We start from the raw sequence: 8810 nt of genomic DNA on the forward strand, positions 1-8810 counted from the left end.
TATTTTGCAATACATTCCAAAATCTTGGTGGGCTGCCTCCTGCCACTACCCTTAATTTGCCATCTTGGTGAGCAATGATGTGGGCAGCATACTTAAATATGGAGCATAGCATAGATTAATTCAATTAGTCCTCATTTTTGAAACAACAATTGTTGAATAGTAGCCGGGATGGACACTGGTGGGATTTTCTCTTCCCTAAATCTTCAAAGTTTATTTATTAGTGTCATAACTAGGCTTATATTAACACTGCAATGAAGTTGCTGTGAAAATCTCTGAGTCGCCACACTCTGATGCCTGTTCACATGCACTGAGCATGGACAATGCACCTAATCAACGCATCTTTTGGATGGTGGGAGGAAACTGGAGCATCTGGGGGAAACCCATGCAGACACACAGAGAATGTGCAGACTCTGCACAGACAATGACTGAAACAGGGAATCAAACCTGGGTACCAGACACTGTGAGGCAGCAGTGTTAACCACTGTGCCACTCTTCTATTTCAAAGGTGCTGAGGCCAACTGTTGTGCCTCCTAATTCTGCTCCAGTTGCGACCAGCTAACCCAGTACAGACTCATAGGCCAGAATTTTACTGACCCTCCCACCATGGGAATTGGAGCAGGCGAAGGGCAGAGCATGTGAAGGTCTGTTGACCTTGGGAGGGATTTTATGGTTTTGGGACAAGCAGAGCCATAAAATCCCACCCATCCCTTCTTGGTGGGTTTGATTTGGTTCCATACCGAGTGATGCGTTTACCCAATGAGTCACAGAATTGTTACGGTGCGGAAGGAGGTTATTTGGCTCATTGTGTCTGCACCTGTTCTCCAAACAAGCATCATGCCTTAGTGCCATTCTCCTGCCTTTCCCTGTACCCCTGCAAATTGTTTCTATTCATGTAATCATTTAATCCCCTCTTGAATGCCTCAATTGAGCCTGCCTCCAGCACACTTCTAGGCAGTGCATTCCAGTGCATTCATTATGTGAAAAGTTTTTCTCACATCTCATTTGCTTCTTTTACAAATCACCTTAAATCTGTGCCCCCTCATTGTAGATCGTATTATGAGGAGGAATAGTTTCTACCCTCCTACTCTGTCCAACCCCCTCATGATATTGAACATCTTAATCAAATCTTCTCTCAGCTTTTTTCTCTCCATGGAGAAGACACCCTCTCCAATCTATCCTCATAAATGAAATTTCTCATCCCTGGAAACATTCTTATAAACCTCTTCTGTACTCTTCAATGAGTTCACGTTCTTACTATGACCTGGTGCCCAAAACTGTACAAATATTTCAGCTGAGGTCTAACTAGTGTCTTGTACAGATTCAGTAAAGCCCCCTTGCTGTTGTATTCCATGCTCCAATTAATAAAGTCCAGAATACTATATGCTTTATTAACTGGTCCCTTGTCTTGTCTTGTCATCTTCAATGCTCTATGCAGAAACATATCCAGATCCCTCTGCCCCTGTACCCCTTTGAGAAGTTTACCCCTTAGGAATGATTGAAATTGCTTCTTAAAGGCTTATAGTTTCATTAGAGTGTTTGAAGCTCCTGAAGTCACTGATGTTATTCATGCATTATAGTTAAAATTCTCTAGAAATTATTCCAGAACATAGATTTTGACAAGTATTATTTAAATGCTCAATAAAACTGGACATACCATTCTGTGAAAAACTCCAAGCTATCGTCTTCCTTGTGAAGTATATAACCTAACCTTTCTGGATGATCCAACCAGCTAGCTTGGTGTGCTATTAGATTACTGAGACTTATAGGGAATGTTCTGGGCTTTCCCCAGTTGACTCATAACCCATATTAGGATTACACAGTGCTATTGGGACAACAGAGCAGCCAGTCAATCAGATAGTTGGCAACACTCTTGAGGTGTCATTTCCTCCCACAAGTTAAATGGCAACAGGCCAGCCAGTATCGGTGAAGGATGTGTCCCATGCTGATACTTTAAATGTCAGCGCAAAAGACCCCCTGCCACCTGACAAATCCTGCCCACTGTATTTCTGGATGATTTTGTCAAGGGGCAGCATGTCGATGAGAAATAGAAGCGGGGGAGGCGGATGTGGGGGCTAAGGATAGATAGAGCCTTTGATACAGCAGAGATAATGGCACACATAAACAATAAATAGCTACTTAAAGCAATGTACGGAGGACTACTCTGTGCCTTTGGTGGAAATGCAACCCAGCAAGGTGAGAGAGGGGAGCAAGAAAATTGGCAAGAGAAGCAAAAAAGGAAATCTCTTTTACCACACAGGATGACTGAAGATGTTTGTATCTGATGTGTCCTACTTTCATAATTGATAAATATCTGATACACTGATACCATTGAAAGGGATTGACTACCTTGTCATTTTTGTTGTAATTACATTGTAAAATTTCTATCTTATTTGCTTGCTAGATTTTGAATTTTGATTCCTGGACGACCTTTCAATCACCTCATTTGTTTTTACAACCAGTTGGAGATGTTTTTGGTGACACATATGCCACTGTGTGCTGTGTTTTTTTGTATCTAAAGCACATAAACAGAGTATAGCAGTGCATATTTTCAGTAAATACATAACCCAAGAGCAAGAAATTGGATCAAAAGCTTGTTGATGCTAGTATTTGCTGTATATGAAATTCATGCACCCTAACTCACTGGAAACTCTTTTGCTACACCCATTGTGATCCTCAAAATCTAACAGTGCTTGACGGGACAAGAAAACTGGATGGAAAAATTGATGGAAGTGGGCAAAATACTCAAAAAACTTGGCCCTACTTATCACCATTAACAATGTCAATGTCTTGCAAAATCTTGACAGCGTCAACAGTTTGCTCATTTTAACATTAGGAATCAATGGTTAGGCTGAAAATGGCAACAGCTACTTGCCTAAGCTCACCGAAAGCCAGCACATTGCAAGAGAGGATATTATTGTGCATGTTCAGATCTCTGTCTTCTGAGACTGATTGCTCTCTCGCCTGCACAGATACAAGGCTATCTGGTGCTATTAGGGTCACGAAAGGCCAGAAATCAGGCACAAACTGGATTTCTCAGCTTTCTCACTACCTTACCGGCTCACCCAGCCCATTGGCCAGCCGGACAAAATGGTAAGATCGCAGCTAGAGAGTTTTGTCCTATCCAAATAAAGGAGGACTTAGCAGGTTGGAGTAAATTATGGAGATTGGTGCTGGGCAGGGGAGTATTGGGCAACACTGTGAAAATAATAAGGGTTTCAAATTCAGTTGATTTGCGAATGGTTTGAGGAACTAAGACTTCAGATAATTCCCAGCGTAGACCAATTGTCCAGGGGAAGTTAGCACTTCTGGACAATTGCTAGGTAAATCCTTTCCTGGGAACTTCCTAGCGGATCTTTGGGTTACAATCCAAATCTGATATTTCAGAGCCTAGGAGGTTATGGGGCCATATAACAAGTTTCAAAGGTGATATAATGAAATGGACAATGTGAAATAAATAGAACCGGGTTCTCTGATTTGGCCTGCAGCTGGGATTCTCCAGTCCTGCTGGCAGCAATGCGGGGCATAACCAGAGAACTCCAGCCGTAGTCTTGTTGATTGATAGGGTTTGAACATCTGTTCTCGATGCAATAGGGTCTGAGGACCCGGGTTCAAATCCCACCACAGCAGACGGTGGAGTTTAAAACTTAATTTAAGAAGAATTCTGGAATTAAAAGTCTAATGATGTTGATGAAACCATTATCAGTTGTCATAAAACCCAGCTGTTTACTTAGGGAAGGAGACTTGCCATCATTACTTGGTCCAGCCTACACATGACTCCATATCCACAGCAATGTGGTTGTCTCTTAAATGCCCTTTGAAATGGCTTCGCAAGCTACTCAATTTAGGGTGAGCAATACGTTTTGTTCCCACTATGACACCCACAGCCTATAAATGAATTAAGATTAAAGGATGTTAAGGCTTCAAGACTGACTATGTGATTTTCACGTTGAGGATGCCCTCCACCGTGTTGTTTGGCAACACCACCATGCTAAATCAGATTGACTTTGAACAGACCTAGAAACCAGTCTTAGTATCCATGAGACACTGTGGGCCATCAACAGCAGCAGAATTATACTCAAACACAATCTGTAACCTCACAGCCTGGCAAACCCTTCACTCAATCATTACCACCAAGGCAGGGGATCAACCCTGGTTCAATGAAGAAAGCAGGAACGTATGCTAGCAGCAACACCAGGCTTACTTAAAAAATCAAGTGTCAACCTGGTAAAGTTGGACTACTTGCATGTCAAACTGCATTAGCAGCAAGTAATAGACAGAGCTAAGCAATTTCAAAACTAACAGATCAGATCTAAGCTCTGCAATCCTGCCACATCTAGATGTGAATGGTGGTGGAAAACTAAACAACTCACTGGAGGAGGAGCTTTTCAAACATTCCCATTCTCAGTGATGGAGGAGTCCAGCACATCAGTGCAAAAGATAAGGCTGTAGCATTTGCAACAATCTTCAGCCAGAAGTGTCAAGTAGATGATTCATCTCAGCCTTCCCTCGAGGTCCCCAGCATCTCAGATGCCAATCTTCAGCCAACTTAATTCATTATTGTGATGTCAAAAAAATTGCTGAAGGCATTGGATGCTACAAAGGCTATGGGTACTCAGCATATTCTGGCAACTGTCCTGAAAAGCTATTCTCCAGAAAATGTCATGCCTCTCACCAAGCTGTTCCAGTACAATTACACCTCTGGCAACTACCTGGCAATGTGAAAAACTGCCCCCAAATGTCCTATACACAAAAAACTGAACAAATCCAACCCATCCAATTATGGTCCCATCGATTTACTCTCGATTATCAGTAAAGTGATAAAAGGATCATCAACAGCACTACCAAGCGGCATTTATTCAGCCTATTTAATAACCTGCTCATATTAACTCAGTCTGGGTTCTGCCAGCGTCACTCAGCTCCTGACCTCATTGCAGCCTTTGTTCAGACATGAACAATAGAACTGAGAAGAGGTGGGAGTGACTAACTTTGACATCAAGGCAGCATTTGACCATGCATCAAGCAATCCTAGCAAAACTGGAGTCAATAGGAATCAAAGGGATAATTTTCCAGTGGCTAGAGTCATACTTGGCACAAAGAAAGATGGTTGTGGTGGGAGGAGATCAATCTTCTTGGCCCCTGGGCATCAGAATTCCTCAGAATAGTGTCCTAGGCCCAACCATCTTCAGCCACTGGATCAATGGCCTCCCTTTCATTCTGAGTTCTGAAGTAGGGATGTTTGCAAATGACTGCACAATGTTCAACACCATTCACAGCTCCTCAGATACTGAAGCAGTCCATGTCCAAATGCAGCACGAACCACAAGAGCACAGCACAGTGGCACAGTGGTTACCACTGCTGCCCCACAGCACCAGGGACCTGGTTTCAAATTTGGCCTTGGGTGACTGTGTGGAGTTTGCATGTTCTCTCCACCTCCGAAAAACATGCTGGTTAGGTGAGTTAGCCATGGTAAAATTTCACCTTGTGTCACAGGATGTGTAGGTTTAGATGAATTAAATGGATTAGTGGGGCTTATGGGGATAGGGTGGAGGAGATTTCCTGGATAAAATACTCTGTCAGAGAGTTGGTGCTTACTCATTGGGCCAAATGGTCTTCTTGCATGCTGTAGGGATTCTTTGAACTGGACAGTAATCAGGATTGGGCTGACAAGTGGCAAGTAACCTTTGCAGCACACATCTACAGGAAATGACCATCTCCAGCAAGAGAGAATCAACCATCATCTCTTGACATTCAGTGGCATATCCATCACTGAATCACCCTCTATCAATATCCTGCGTATTATCATTGACCAGGAACTGAACTGGGCTAGCTATATAAGTACTGTGGCCACCAAAGCAGGTCAATCGCTAGGAATCCTGCAATGCATAATTCACTTCCTGATCCCACCAAAGCCTATCCATCTACAAGGCTCAAGTCAGGCGTATAATGGAAAGCTCTCCACTTGCCTGGATGCATGCAGCTCCAACAGCCCTCAAGAAGGTCAAAACCATCCAGGATAAAGGAGCCTGTTTGACTGGTACCCCTTCCACAACCATTCAATTCTGCCACCATCAATAAACAGCGGCAGAAGGATGTACCATCTACAAGATGCACTGCAGGAACTCATCAATTAGGTAGCACCTTCCAAACCCACGACTACAATCATTAGAAGGAAAGAGCAGCAGATTCTTGGAAACACCACCACGTGAATGTTTGTCTCCAAGTCACTCGCCATCCTGACCTGGAAATCTATCACCGTTCCTTCACTGTCGCTGAATCAAAATCCCAGCACTCCCTTCCCAACAGCACTACTTACACCTCAGGAAATGCAGCAGTTCGAGAAGGCAGCTCACCACCACTTTCTCATGGGCAACTAGGGAAGAGGCAATAAATGCTGGGTCTAACCTGCAATAGCCACCTTTTAACCGAAATTTTTAAAAAAATCAGGGAAAGTCAGTAACAAGGAAGCAGAATGGAGCAATTAGTGATGGACTATTCAACAGTGAAATGACATTTTACATCTCCAGACTCAATGAAATAGAAATCTATGCCCACGAGGATATTTAAAGACGACAGTCTACTCCATCTAGCTTCTGACTCCTGCAGCATTAGAGAGATATAGCTGGGCAGAAATATACCACAAAGCTGACAAACTCTTCCTCCAATATGAGTGAAGGTGAAAAATGCATAAAAGATCAGATCGATTTGAAATTCACATTTGTGTCCACTCTGTCTTTGTTTCCTTAGCTAAAATGCACACAAACTGTTAGCTTTGCTTATCAAAACAGATATATACTTTGGACTTTGGTTCCATTTCTAGGCTGACTTACATTTTTCTACCTTCTCTCCTGCTGACAGCCGCACCTGGTACGACAAATATGGCCTTTCTCAATCTCCATGCCCAACAGGGCATTTTCCATTGATGAAACATAGAACATAGAACATAGAACATTACAGCGTGGAACAGGCCCTTCGGCCCACAATGTTGCGCCGACCAGTCTTTTTTAAAAAAAAACATTGACCCACTAATCTAAACCAATCCCTTTTCGTCCATAAACCTATCCACCAATCTCTTAAACGCCCCCAAACTAGGCGCATTTACAACTGCAGCAGGCAGGGCATTCCAGTCCCTCACCACCCTTTGGGTAAAGAACCTGCCCCTGACATCCGTCCTATAACTACCCCCCCTTAATTTAAAGCCATGCCCCCTCGTGCTAGCTTTCTCCATCCGAGGAAACAGGCTATCACCATCCACCCTATCTAAACCTCTAATCATCTTATATGTTTCAATAAGATCCCCTCTTAGCCGCCTTCTTTCCAGTGAAAACAACCCCAAATCCCTCAGTCTCTCCTCATAGGACCTCCCCTGCATACCAGGCAACATCCTGGTAAACCTCCTCTGCACCCTCTCCAAAGCCTCCACATCCTTCCTGTAATGTGGGGACCAGAACTGCACACAGTACTCCAAGTGCGGCCGCACCAGAGTTGTGTACAGTTGCAACATGACGCTGCGACTCCTAAATTCAATCCCCCTACCAATAAACGCCAAGACACCGTACGCCTTCTTAACAACCTTATCTACTTGATTCCCAACTTTCAGGGATCTATGTACACATACACCTAGATCCCTCTGCTCCTCCACTCTATTCAAAGTCCTCCGTTAGCCCTATACTCAACACATCTGTTATTCCTACCGAAATGGATTACCTCACACTTCTCCGCATTAAACTCCATCCGCCACCTCGCGGCCCAGCTCTGCAACCTGTCCAAGTCACCCTGCAAACTTCGACACCCTTCCTCACAATCTACCACACCTCCGACTTTGGTGTCATCAGCAAACTTACTAATCCACCCAACTATACCCTCATCCAGATCATTAATAAAGATTACAAACAGCAGTGGCCCCAAAACAGATCCCTGAGGCACACCACTCGTAACCGAACTCCATGATGAATAATTACCATCAACCACCACCCTCTGTCTCCTATCTGCTAACCAATTCCTGATCCAAGTACCTAAATTACCACCAATCCCATACATCTGCATTTTCTGCAGAAGCATACCATGGTGAACCTTATCAAACGCCTTACTAAAATCCATATATACCACGTCTACTGCCTTACCCCTATCCACCTCTTTGGTCACCTTCTCAAAGAACTCAATAAGGTTAGTAAGGCACGACCTTCCCGCTACAAAACCATGCTGACTATCTCTAATCAATTCATTACTCTCCAAATAACTATAAATCCTATCCCTAATAATTCTTTCTAAAACCTTGCCCACTACAGAAGTAAGACTCACCGGTCTATAATTCCCAGGGAAGTCTCTGTTCCCCTTCTTATACAATGGGACAACATTCGCTGTCCTCCAATCTTCCGGTACTATACCAGAGACCAACGACGACCTGAAGATCAGAGCCAGTGGCTCTGCAATCACCTCTCTTGCCTCCCATAGAATCCTAGGGTAAATCCCGTCTGGACCAGGGGACTTATCTATTTTCAACCCTTCTAGAATATCCAACACATCCTCTGTATCAACTGCAATACTTTCTATTTTACACCCCTTCACCCCAGTGACCTCCTCAGCTACATTCATATCGTCCTGCGTGAACACCGAAGAGAAATAATGGTTCAATGCCTCTCCAATCTCTTCCGGTTCCACACACAACTTCCCCCTACTGTCTGTAACTGGCCCTAATCTTGCCCTAACCAACCTTCTGTTCTTGACATACCTATAGAACGCCTTAGGATTCTCCTTAATCCTATCAGCCAAAGTCATCTCATGCCCTCTTCTAGCCCTTCTTAACTCCCTCT

This window comes from Carcharhinus amblyrhynchos, chromosome 22, assembly GCF_965287045.1.
Source record: "Carcharhinus amblyrhynchos chromosome 22, sCarAmb.v2.hapA, whole genome shotgun sequence".
NCBI lineage: Eukaryota > Metazoa > Chordata > Chondrichthyes > Carcharhiniformes > Carcharhinidae > Carcharhinus > Carcharhinus amblyrhynchos.